Genomic DNA, 13,641 nt, shown 5'->3' with positions numbered 1-13,641 from the left:
TTAAAAGGAAAAGATGGACAAGGCTTTGTGGTAAACGGTCAGAGGGTAAAGCATTACTTGGCATCAGAAACAAGAGAGGGAGCTACCTCAGTTCCTCTTCTTGAACCGGAATCAGCCTGAAAAGGTATGAAAAGTCAAACTTAGAGACGTTAAACAAAGTGCTCTTGGGAGACACCCGAAGCTTATCCTTGTACATATTTCGTTTTTCATCTTCTTTTTCTTTTTGTATGAAGCATTTTGAAGGGTTTGTTAAGTGTTTCAGGAGTTAGACAGCGAGCCTTGAGGCTGAAAGTGAGAAAAGGCTTGAAAAAGACACGGCCTAATGAATTAAGTCAAAGAGTATTCATAGCCTCGGTATCGACCCTCGTAGTGAAACGACTAAGTGTGGGGGAAGCTCACGGTGTAAACACCTCGGTATAATTATACCGAGGGGCGATGTTCACTTAAAACGGTCAAAAACCTCGATCCGAGGCCGCGACTAGTTTACACCAAGGCCAGCCCGTTTAAACCCCCAAGCACCAAGTGTTCTTTGTTAAAACAAGTGACCTCGGCATGATACCCTCTTGGTGGAGCGTGCCGAGGTGCCAGGTTTCAAGAACGATCAAAAAACAAGAACACTTGGAACACTTAGATCGAAGAAGAGGCTTTGCGCGGTTTAAGGAAAAGGCGTGAAGGCCACAGAGATTTACTCGTTAGCATGAGCTCAAACCACTCGGCTTGGTGCCCTCGGGGTGGAACAAGCCGAGGACGCTCATATTAACACAAGAAAATTGGTTTAGACCGTACGGCCCACGTCATTCCCATACCGCGTTCAATTGGAGGCTTTGCGCAGCATTTTGAATTTAAACGCCCGGTCAAGAAGGTTTTTGGCGCGGTCAACGGTTGGAGCTGGAGCAGAGGGGGGGATCAGTCCCACAGCAGTCCAAATGCCAGCTGGAAAGCGCGCTCCAGCCCATACCAGCCTCCATCCCGAGCCAAAACGCAGAGTTTGCCCTCTTCACTCTTTTCTCTGCATTTCACGAACACAACTCTCTCATTTCTCATTCATTTCACGAGATTCCAAGTGCTCTAGACTCGTTAAGTTGTTGTCTATTCTGCATAAGCATCTCACTGAGCTTGAATCTTGCATTCCCAAAGGTATTTGCATCTTAAAGAACTCATCTTTTTCCTTCATTCTTTGCGAGCCATAACGTTTGTAAAATGTGGAATTGATTCTTTTAGAGCATATCGGCCTTTGGGAACAATTTTAAAAATTCCATCAGGATAGACAACGCATGAAAAACTGGTCTTTGCACTGAAAATTATTTGTTCTTGAGTTTTTAAAATTCTTGAGAAAATGCGCTTGGAATCGGCTTAAATGGTGAACTGAGTTGTTGAGCTGAACTGTCCAGATATCTTGAGTCTCACCGGTTGTTCTAGCTTGTTGTTAATCTCTTTGATGACTGAAGAAGCGATAAGACCGGTCTTGTTAGAGGAAAAGCTCTGTTCTTGCCATCTTGAGATACATGTGCTTAGCGATATACTTAGGTCTAACGGTTTTCTTGAGAATCTCTCTTGCAGATGACCGGCGAACGAACCGTTCCTGCTCACAAGACGAACAAAAGCGAGGTCCAGAGAAGAGGTACAAAAGGAAAAGCCGTGGCCGTGGCACGCAATGGAGGAACAAGCAAGAAACCCGCAACAAGACCCGATGGCGAGCCAGCTGCTAAACGCGCAAAGAACGCTGAGCTCACTCCGGTACCAGCTCTTGAATCAAGGAGGAATGGGAAGCAGGCCGCTGTTGGATACGATGAAGATGAGCTGAGAGCCCTGGTACCTCATGAAACCGATTGTGGCAAAAAGGCCAAGAAAGAACCGAAGCCCGAACCCGAGGAAGAGCATTTCCCAACTACTGAGGAGTACTTGGACCACTTTAACTCTATAAGAGTGGCTCAAGATCGGTTTCCTGATATGGAATTGTTGAGGAAGGTCGAGATACTCGACGATGTTACCCTGATCTTTCAAAACATGGGATTGGCCGAGTTCTTTATGATGAGCAATGTTGCTTACGAGGGGATCACACAGCAGTTTCTTGCCACTTTGGAGGTTGTCATCTACCCCAAGAGAGACCCCAAACGCTTACATGGCAAAGGGTTCGGCCACATTGAGTTTGACATGGAATGCGTGCATTACAAGGTCAGTTTCAAGGAGCTTGACGAGATATTTGGTTTTGAAAGGAACGGGAGCTCGCTCGACAAGTTTGTGTACCCAAAAGAAGAGCTGGCTGCCTTGTGGGAAACAATCACTTTTGGACCTTACTTGGGAGGCAAGAGCAAGACGAGCTGCATCAGAAACCCCGCGATCAGATACGCCAACCGAGTTTTAGCCTCTACATTCTTCTCGACCTATAACCCTGGTGTTATTCATACGGCCGAGCTTGAACTGTTAGGACTTGGACTGAAGCCGCTCATCACTCAAATGAAGAACAGGAAGGAGTTCAAAGGGCCAATGCATGTACCCTCTTTAGGTGCGCTCTTTGCGATTCAAATGCTTACTTACAGGCACAATGTATGGTGCGACCGAAAGAAGAAAGGAGCAAGGAGGCTTCAGAACGGTTGAATTGTCACTAAGATTTTGAGAGCTCAAGGGTTCATATTCCCTGATTCACCATCAAGGCCGAGTATCATTGATGAGCAATACTTGAGTAAAAGTGGTTTCTTTGGAGGCAAGTCCAGGGACAAATGGGTTTACAACTTCACGCTGATGCACAGAGACGGGATACAGGTTCTACTGCCTAACCGAGGCCTCACCATGCTTGATAAACAGTGTAACGTCTCCTTCTATGTTCTTAAGGACCAGTTGTACAACCCATCTCTCGACCCACCAATGCGCAAATGCACCAAGGCCGCACCTAGCAAGCCTCAGAACGAGAATGGCCCGGCTGGATGTGAGAATGAGGAACAGAGATACGCTGAGAGAAGGACAGGAGCAGGCCGATACCATTTTGATCCATACGTGTGGGGTGAGCCTGAATACCACACCAAAGCTGTATTCGCGAGTGAACACCCTCCAAAAGTGGTGTAAGTGGCAAGACAAGACCATTCACGCGTTGGTGGACTGTGTAAGGCACCTGAAAAAGAAAGTCAAGCAACTCACCAGACCATCTTCTCCGGATAAGAACTCGGCGACCTCAACCGCACCGGTTACACTAGAAGAGGTTGGAGAAAGCTCAAACGCGAGGAACCCGGAGTTTCCACCAGGCAAAGAGGACTGGATCCATCCTGCCTCGGCATTCCTACCGGAACCCTCGGAGAGCAGCCCACCACGTCAGTCCACGCCCTCCTGCTCAACGTCAAATCCCTCGTACTACTTGGGATCAGACCTCTCAGACTGAGGTATCGACTTCAAACTCTTGTAAATATGCATCTTGTATATACCATCTTGCATTTGTTTAGTTTGTCTTTTTACTTCTCTCACACGCTTTTATAACACAAGGGACTGTGTTATTTAAGTGTGGGGGAGGAGCTTTGTGTTTTCTGATCTTGTTTTCTTTGTTCTTATTTGACTTTTGCATTCTTGAGTCTCATTTAGCTTAATACATATGATAAAATTGCATCATTCTAGTTGCATCTCGCATTTTAAGATCGAGTCTAGTTGCATCATGTAGGATTGCATCAGTGCAAGGAGCAGTGATAGATTTTTTCCTAGAGAGTAAATAACTTGAGAACTTGAACTAAATATGCTTGTGAAACTCATTCTGTGCTTGTAAAGCTTGAAACGATTTGAATCTGAGAAGCAAGTTTGAATTACACTCAACTCTAACTAAGTGATAACCCTGAACTTGAAATGAAAATATCTTTTGATGCATTGCTTGAATAGGCTTGTGGATACCGATATACATACTTGAGCTAGAATCGTTGTTTTTACCACCCTCCTTCCTTAGCTTAAGTATCTGAATCCGCATCACGGATCAGTTCCCTCGCCTTGAACCCATCTTTCTTTTGAGCCAATGTTTGTGTGTGAATTGTAAGGCCACCTTGGACTAAACTTAGCAGAAAGTGTTAGGTTTAGAGCGACAAGGGCATGTCTCATTGAGTGCTATGTTCCAACATCAAGGAACTGACAGTATTGGCGAAGAATAAGTGTGGGGGAAAAAGACTTGTTGGTGAGTGGAAAAAGGTGAGTTGAGTGGAAAAGAGAAAGTGGAGAGAGCTAGGGGGATGAAAGAAAAAGAATTGAGTCTTGGATTTGAAAAGATGAGCTCTGATGTTTTAAAAGAAAATTTTAGTCTCTGAAATGAAAAGAAGCCAAAAAGGCTCAAGCATTCTAAATGAAAAGAAAAGAGGCTATACGCTGTGAAAGAAAAGAGCTGTGTGAATAAGTGAACTCCAAGACTCGAGAATGAAAGCAAAAAAGTGAGTCCCCTAGTGAAAAGAAAACGATTGTGAAAAGTGAGGATCTTGAGAGGGTGAGCAAATGAGAAAGCTTTGAGTGGAGTGTGGGGTGTGATGAGTCTTGCCCTTGTATGCACAGGTTGCTTTTTACCTTTAGCATTCTGCCAAAGTTTGGTCGTTCATAGAGAGATCCCTTTACTGCATTGCACCCGCTTGATTGTTGATGAGATCATTTTTATCTCATGACCTTACCCTAGCCAAGCCAGCCTATTTGAACATTGCATCATTTGATTCACCGGTTACGAACTTAATGAATGTGAAAGAGTTGAATATGATGATGACTTGTGGAGATTCCGTGCTTTAGTTGGAAAATATCTGAGTATAGCTTTGCATTGCATATTTGAGCATGAATCCGAGTTCTTATTGTGATCACTTCTCTCTAAAAAGGAAATATGAGCTCCATCTGCACTACAACCTCTTTCTCTCATTTGTTCTTTTCGCTTGAGGACAAGCAAAGGACAAGTGTGGGGGAGTGGATATGTCTATATTTTACATCATTTAGAGTGCATTTTAGAGTCCTCATCATGTGTTTTCCCATGTAAATTGAGTCTTTAAGCATCAAAATAGGATTTAGGGCTTGCATTAGGTCCCAAAGAGTTTTGCATGTTTTGAAGTCTTTATCAGGTGCTTTGGAAGCCATTTGGAGCTTAAGAAGAGGAGCAGAGAAGAAAACGGTGAAGAAAAGGGTCAAAAATGGTGAAAACCGCTTGAAGGAATTTCTCTGCCAAAACTCGAACCGGCTGGACAGAAACCTCGGTCAAAAAGCTTACCGAACGCTCATTATCGGCCAAAACCCTTACCGATCGACCAAAATCGACCAAGGACAAGTATCGGGTGCAAATTACCACGGGTTAAGTTTTTGGCCGAGGCGAGAGAATTTTACGACTTAAAAGCTTACCGCGGTACATAGCCCTCAGTCATTTTCCTTACCGCGGGAAGCTTTTCTCGACTAAAACCTGTCCTTGCCCGCGCGTTTCAAAGATCAGCAATCCGGGGAACCTTCCGGTCCGAATCAGTTGACGGGGTCTTAACCAAAGTTGGAGATAATCAAGCAAAGATTCCGGAACAGTTGGAATCATCCAATTCTGACCAGTGAGGAGAGAGATATGGCTTCCGGAATAAGCACCAGCATTGCGCATACTCGAGAACCGAACAGCGGATCTCCAAGATCACGTCGGACGGAGCCTTTCCGTCCCAAACTAGCTTGCCCAGTCTTCATAAAGGTTTGAGATCTGTGAAAGATCTTCTCAGAACGTTTAGAATCACTCAATTCGGATCAATGGTTTGAAAGATAAGGTCTCCGGAGTTCACATCGGTCCAAAAGCTTATTTTCCGGGGATCCCAATGCGGTGCAAAGATGTGAAATCCAGGAAGCCTTCCACTTCCCAAGCTCCGACGGTTTCTTCACCAAAGTTCGAGCTTATTGAGTCATCTTGACTACGGAAGTGGTCCCAGAGCAATTGGAGTCGTGTGCTAAAAGTTACTGCTTCCGGAAGGCAATATGGTCGATACGAGCTTAGCTGAGTTGCGATACGCGTTAAGTAATTTCTCAGGCCTCGGCATCATTACCTCGACATTGCTCAAGTCAAGGCTCATATCTCGGGAGTATTTTGGGCTAGACCTCGTGCTGATGCCTCGGCATATTGGGATCCAGGCATGCACACGTAAGAAATGAAGCTGGAAACGACTAAGTGTTGAACGTGCACCTCGGTGTAATGGCCTCGGCATGCATGCCGGACTCTGTTCTCCTGAACCCCTCGACTACCAAGCCCCGCGGCATTCTATGGCGAGGTTCCTTGTCACAAACCCAGAATCAAGAACAAGACGGCTCAAGAACACACACGTGAAAATGGATCAAAGATTAGGGTTCATGCATGTTCTTGACGTGTTCTTCACGAGATCTTCATTCGGATCTTGACTCACGTGCACTCCTCGACATAAAGACCTCGGCTTCACTCTCCGACACACCGTGGCACTCACCCATTAACCAAAGAAGGCGGCTCAGTACCCGGTTTGTGCCGGGCTGACCCGCGACACTTTCCCTTTGCTATAAATACATTTTAGGACCAAAAACCTAATCATCTTATCTCTTATCTTCTTTTAGCCTTAAGAACTTGCCTCTTTTGTGAAACTTGATTAATCTAATCCGATATCTCGTTTTTGCATCAGAATCTTGTTCTTTCTTTATTTCTTTTTATCATCCAGCATTAAACTCCTTATCATGACTAGCTACACGTCTTGCAAAGGACTTAGTGAGCTCGTTATGATCAGTGAGTAGTCGTTTAAGCGGCTTTAGATAGGTAGATTAGGGTGCTTTCAAGATAGATTAATGGGTTTAGGTGTCTAGTCTTGCATGTTTCATTCCTTAACCGACGAGATCTCTAGGCTGGATCCAAGCACATCACTTGAGGTTCAGATCTGAGACATATCTCGCATCAAAAGTGTTTGTAGAAATGTCTGAACCACTCGGTTAAGGGTTTAAGAGTCTTTCATCGCGAGAGTGATAGTTTGTTCTCTTAAATGACATTTTTTGGACTGAATCTTATTGCTGACTGATTCATGCTTCTCAAAAGGGATTTTGGTATGAGAGAGGATCAGTTTAGATGTTTAATACTTTCATGAGAAGATTAACATGCCTTGAGTTCAAAGTCAAATGAAATCGCTTGATAAAATGATTCATTAACCCATTAGTTTAGCGTGGAAGCACCCGAGTCAAGTATCCTGTTTAAAGCTTCTGCCTTTATCATATATTATCATCATCCGAATCATTTGCTTGTTATTTGCATCTGCACTTAGTTTAAATCTCATCTTTTGTTTCATTTACATGCTCATTTACTTGTTAAATAGTTTAGTTAAAACCCTTATCATTTTCTCTTGACTTAAGATCACAAGTAACATAGATTAGTGTCTCCACTACAAGTTTGGTTTGATAACCCCTTGTACTACAAGGACAGGGGTATTGATAACCTCCTTAAAGAGTGAAAACTCTTAGTTATCAGTAGTCAATGAGTTGGGTGAAAGGATATTCCAAAGGGATCTCATGTTCGACTGACATCTAGGTTTTTAGGAAAAAGGATTTCGATATTTGCATGATTCTCCCATTCATCCAAATCTCAAAGCGATAACTCTGGATTGATCACCTAGAGTACTATCCTAGGTTAAATCCGAGCCACGAGAGTGTTGTATCTGGGTTGCCTGAACTAGATCTTACGGAAGTCACTGTCGTAGGAGACGAAATCTACCGACGGAAGATACATAAGCTGAGATGGATTCCGATCTGAAATACATGATCTTATTCTGGCATGAGAGCGAGAGTTAATTGCCATGTATAAGTGATTAGATGATTAGGTTAACGAGAGTTGGCTAAACTTATAACTGTCTATCCTAGTTTCAGAGTCATAGAAAATCCTTACCTAAATTTCCTATGTTTTAGAACATGAACCCTAAAGATGAACCCTAATCCCATCGCCGTATTTAATATTGTTTTCAACCAATTTTTATTTCAAGCTTTTTAATTCTCTTCTTAGTTAGATTTAGTGACAAACAAAAACCCATTTTTAATCAATTAGGGGTCAACGATTGTTTTTAGCATCAGTTAGAAGTCCTCAACATACAAATCCCTGTGGATTCGATTCCTAAGTACTACTGCGTATGTTGTGCACTTGCAGCTTATCTAGGATAAAACTTGTATTGCCCTCTGTACACACATCAAGTTTTTGGCACCATGCCGGGGATTTCTCGGTGATTATTTGATCTTTTTAATCTAGTTTCAATTCTAGACCACAAGACTTTCGAGTTCTGCGGGAGATTTTCTAACTTCTCTTTTCAGCTTTGCTTTCTTGACTCTCAGGTGCATGAAAAATAGAGGAAATCCTGCCAACATTGTACCGCTCCTAGACGAGATGGACAAACACGAAAGAGAACTTCGGAAACTCAAACGAAGGACGCTCAAAATGGCTAATCCGAATTCCCATCAAGAAGATCTTTTAAACTATCATCAAGGTGATCACATTGGAGATGATGATCATGAGTCCATTCACGATGATGACCGAGAGGCTGATCATGAATCAGATGGCCAGCCACAACTCGATGAAGAGGGAAATCAAATCCCTGGAAATGCTGCTCAAGCCGCAGATGATCAATGGAGAAGAGATCAGGACGATCCATGAGAAAGAAGGAATGATGAAAAGATTGTTCCACATAATGGTAGAGAAGCCAATCGACCCATACAGCTTGGCAATCCTACGAGAAGACAGCCCCAAAATAGACATATTGCCGATTTTGATGCACCTCACCAACACTTTCAAATAGATCAGCTATTCAAGTTCCTGCCTGATGACACCTGATTTTGACCATATTTATATATCACTTTCAGTATCTTATGCAGGTGTTTTCACTCAGTTTTAAAGGTTTTATAAGTGTTTTATATGTTTTGGAGTTTTGAAAGACTTTTCAGGAAACTTGGAGTTTTGGAGTGCATTTTAGACCAAAAGTACATTTTTGGATAAATTCAGGCCGTCAGAATTTTGGCAACCAAATAAGACGTTATCACCGTCTGATCATCCCCAACTTTGGCAACATTTTATAGGAGACAACCAGCTTTCCAACACACTTGGAAACAAAGCAATCCAACGGTTAGATTTCCAGATATCATCAATGCACTGAAGGTTAATCAACACAGTCCACTCAAGGACAGAAGCTTTCACCCGCGGCCAAGCTTCTTCCCACCGTGGCTCAGCTTGTTTCACCCCTGGTGGACCTATGTCCAAACCTCATGAGCCCAACTAAGGCCCAAGATACTTCCTGCACCCATTTTACATGCACTAGACGCCCAGACTTGAAGAAACACTAAAAATACTCATTTTTAGGTCTTTTGTAAAGGAGCCTCTTTCTTCTCTTTAAGAGAGAACTCATTTGTAGTTTTAGGTTTTATTTTTATGAATCTGTAGAATATTTTCATCGCCATACAGTGTCTTCAATACAAGAAGATTTCTGCAACTTTTGTTTATTTACTTTTCGGCTTTCTAGTTCTCAAACCGATGATGATGTCTAACTCAGCCATGTATGAGTTGTCAACGAGTTGGGTGAAAGGATAATCCAAAGGGATCTCATGTTCGACTGACATCTAGGTTTTTAGGAAAAAGGATTTTGATATTTGCATGACTCTCCCATTCATCCAAATCTCAAAGCGATAACTCTGGATTGATCACCAAGAGTACTATCCTTGGTTAAATCCGAGCCACGAGAGTGTTGTATCTGGGTTGCCTGAAGTTGATCTTATGGAAGTCAGTGTCGTAGGAGACGAAATCTAGCGACGGAGGATACATAAGTTGAGATGGATTCCGATCTGAAACACATGATCTTATTCTGGCATGAAAGCGAGAGTTAATTGCCATGTCTAAGTAATTAGACAATTAGGATGACGAGAGTTGGCTAATCTTATAACTGTCTATCCTAGTTTCAGAGTCATAGAAAATCCTTACCTAAATTTCCTGTGTTTTAGAACACGAACCCTAAAGATGAACCCTAATCCCAGCGCCGTTTTTAATATTGTTTTCAGAGATTTTTATTTCAAGCTTTTTAATTCTCTGCTTAGCTAGATTTAGTGACAAACCAAAACCCATTTTTATTCGATTAGGGGTCAACGATAGTTTTTAGCTTCAGTTAGAAGTCCTCAACACACAAATCCCAATTTAGATTTGATCCCTAAGTACTACTGCGTTTGTTGTGCACTTGCAGCTTATCTAGCGTAAAACTTGTGTTTTCCTCTACACACACATCAAGTTTTTGCACCGTTGCCGGAGATTTGTCGCTGTTGATTTGATTTCTTAATCTAAATTCTGTTCTTTACCACAAAATTTTTGAGTTCTACGGGAGATTTTCTAGCTTCTCTTTTCATCTTTACTTTTTTTTGCTCTCAGGTGCATGAAAACTTGGAGAAATCCTGCCATTATTGTACTGCCACTATACGAGATGGACAAACACGAAAGAGAACTTCGAAAACTCAGACGAAGGACGCTCAAAATGGCCAATCCGAATGCCCATCAGGAAGGTATTTTAAACTGTGATCAAGATGATCACATTGGAGATGATGACCTTGATTCCATTCATGAAGCAGATGGCCAGCCACAACTCGATGAAGAGGGAAATCAAATTCCTGAAAATGCTGCTCAAGCCGCAGATGATCAATGGGAAAGAGATCGGGATGATCCATGAGAAAGAAGGAATGATAAAAACATTGTTCCACATAATGGTAGAGAAGCCAATCGACCCATACAACTTGCCAACCCTACGAGAAGACAGCCCCACAATAGACATCTTGCCGATTTTGATGCACCTCACCAAACTTTCAAATAGATCAGCTATTCAAGTTCCTGCCTAATAACACCTGATTTTGACCATATCTATGGATCACTTTCAGTATCTTATGCAGGTGTTTTCACTCAGTTTTAAAGGTTTTATATGTTTTTATATGTTTTGAAAGGCTTTCAGGAAACTTGGAGTTTTGGAGTGCATTTTGGAGCAAAAGTACATTTTTGGATAAATTCAGGCCGTCAGAATTTTGGCAACCAAATAAGACGTTCTCACCGTCGGATCATCCCTAATTTTGGAAACATTATATAGGAGACAACCAGCTTTCCAACACATTTGGAATCAAAGCAATCCAACGGTTAGATCTCCAGATATCATCAATGCACTGAAAGCCAATCAACACAGTCCAGTCAAGGACAGAAGCTTTCACCTGCGGCCAAGCTTGTTCCCACCGTGGCTCAGCTTGTTTCACCCCTGGTGGACCTGTGTCCGAACCTCAGGAGCCCGACTTAGGCCCAAGACACTTCCTGCACCCATTTTACAAGTCCTAGACGCCCAGACATGAAGAAACACTAAAAATACTCATTTTTAAGTCTTTTGTAAGGGAGCCTCTTTCTTCTCTTTGAGAGAGAACTCATTTGTAGTTTTAGGTTTTATTTTTATGCATCTGTAGAATTATTTCATTGCTATACTGTGTCTTCAATAAGAGAAGATTTCTGAAAGTTTTGTTTATTTACTTTTTGGATTTCTAGTTCTTATACCGATGATGATGTCTAACTCAGCCATGTCTGAGTCACCGAGTTGGGTGAACGGACAATCCAAAGGGATCCCATGATCGACTAACATCTAGGTTTTTAGGAAAAACGATTTCGATTTTTGTATGATTCTCCCATTCATCTAAATCTCAAAGCGGTAACTCTGGATTGATCACCCAGAGTCCGATCCTAGGTTAAATCCGAGCCACGAGAGTGTTGTATTTGGGTTGCCTGAACTAGATCTTATCAACGTCACCATCGTATGAGACGAAATCTACCTAAGGAGGATACATAAGTCGAGATGGATTCCGATCTGAAATGCATGATCTTGTTCTGGCATGAGAGCGAGAGTTAATTGCCAAGAATAAATGATTAGATGATTAGGGTGACGAGAGTTGGCTAATCTTACAAGTGTCTATCCTAGTTTCAGAGTCATAAAAAATCATTGCCTAAATTCCTTGTGTTTGAAAACATGAACCCTAAGGATAAACCCAAATCTCAGCGCCAATTTTCATATAGTTTTCAACTGATTTTTATTTCAAGCTTTTTAATTCTCTGTTTAATTAGATTTAGTGACAAACCAAAACCCCTTTCTATTCAAATTAGGTCTACGATTTGTTTTTTAGCATCAGTTAGAAGTCCTCAACATTCAAATCTTTGTGGATTCGATCCCTAAGTACTACTGTGTTTGCTGTGCATTTGGAGCTTGTCTAGGGTAAAACTTGTGTTTCCCACTGCACCCACATCAAGTTTTTGACGCCGTTGCCGGGGATTTGTCGCTGTTGACTTGATTTCTTAATTTAATTTCAAATTTAGACCACAAGATTTTCGAGTTCTGCTGGAAAATTTTCTAACTTCTCTTTTTTATCTTTGCTTTCTTTGCTCTCAGGTGCATGAAAACTAGGAGAAATCCTGCCAACATTGTACCGCCCTGAGACGAGATCAACAAACACGAACGAGAACTTCGAAAACTCTGACAAAGGACGCTCAAGATGGCCAATCCGAATGCTCATTGGAAAGATCTTTTAAACCGTGATCAAGATGATCACATTGGAGACAATGACCGGGATTCTATTCACGATGATTATCGAGATGCTGCCCATGAAGCATATGGCCACCCACAACTCGATGAAGAGGGAAATTAAATCCCTAGAAATGCTGCTCAAGCCGCTGATGATCAAAGGAGACGAGATCGGGACGATGAAGGAGAAAGAAGGAATGGTGAAAACATTGTTCCACCAAATGGTAGAGAGTCCAATCGACCCATATAACTTGCCAATCCTGCGCAAAGACAGGCCCGCAATAGAGTTATTGTCGATTTCGATGCACCTCACAAACACTTTCTAAATAGATCAGCTATTCAAGTTCATGCCCCAGCAAGAGGAAAGATCACAAGATAAAACCTCAGATTGTCTTTTTGGTAAAGCAAAATCAGTTCCATGGAATCTCTACTGAGCATCCAATGGACCACATTGATCTTTTTGATGAAATATGTGGGATGGTGAGAACCACTCCAGACACTGTGGACTATGTGAAGTGTAACCTTTTCCATTTCTCTCTAAGTGATAAAGCTTTTAGATGGTTAAAATCTATACCATCTGGTTCTATTACTTCATGGGAAGAATGCAAGTCGGCTTTCCTGAACCACTTCTACACCCAGTCAAGATCGAACCAGCTGAGAAACACCTAATAGAATCATTTTATGAAGCTTGGGAGCGATTTAAAGAGTATGAGAGAGACTGCCCTCATCATGGTTTCTATGGAGCAAACCTGCTAAGCACCTTCTATAGAGGACTTCAGCAGAAGTACCAAATTTCTCTTTATACTGCCAGCAATGGAGATTTCAGTTTGAAAACTATACCACAAGGGATAGCACTCATCGAAAATTTGGCTGTAGCCAACAACAACAATCCTGAGTATGACAGATCAAAGAAGACTATCATTAGTCATGAGTCAAGGGAGATTTCTGAGCTAAAAAGCATGGTTAGTCAACTTCTTAAATCTCAAAATAAGAATATATATGACTGTGATACTGCGGCAGGAAATGATGAAAATGGAAGATATGAAGATGATAGCATATATCAAGAAAATCCATCAAAATAAGATGACCAGACAGCCTCTTTGTGCATCAAAATAAGATC

The 13,641-nt window shown here is 42.0% G+C and overlaps 1 non-coding gene across 1 annotated transcript; it reads right to left on the bottom strand.

The window, feature by feature from the left end:
- Positions 1 to 13,152: 13,152 nt before the first annotated feature.
- On the bottom strand, positions 13,153 to 13,257 carry LOC112087374. Its single transcript, XR_002900058.1, has one exon. It is a non-coding gene; the product is annotated as a small nucleolar RNA R71 (small nucleolar RNA).
- Positions 13,258 to 13,641: the final 384 nt, after the last annotated feature.

This window comes from Eutrema salsugineum, unplaced genomic scaffold (genome assembly GCF_000478725.1).
Source record: "Eutrema salsugineum unplaced genomic scaffold, Eutsalg1_0 scaffold_18, whole genome shotgun sequence".
NCBI classification, from domain to species: domain Eukaryota; kingdom Viridiplantae; phylum Streptophyta; class Magnoliopsida; order Brassicales; family Brassicaceae; genus Eutrema; species Eutrema salsugineum.
Note: the sequence above shows the minus strand (reverse complement) of the source record. Positions and strands in the feature narration are given on the sequence as shown.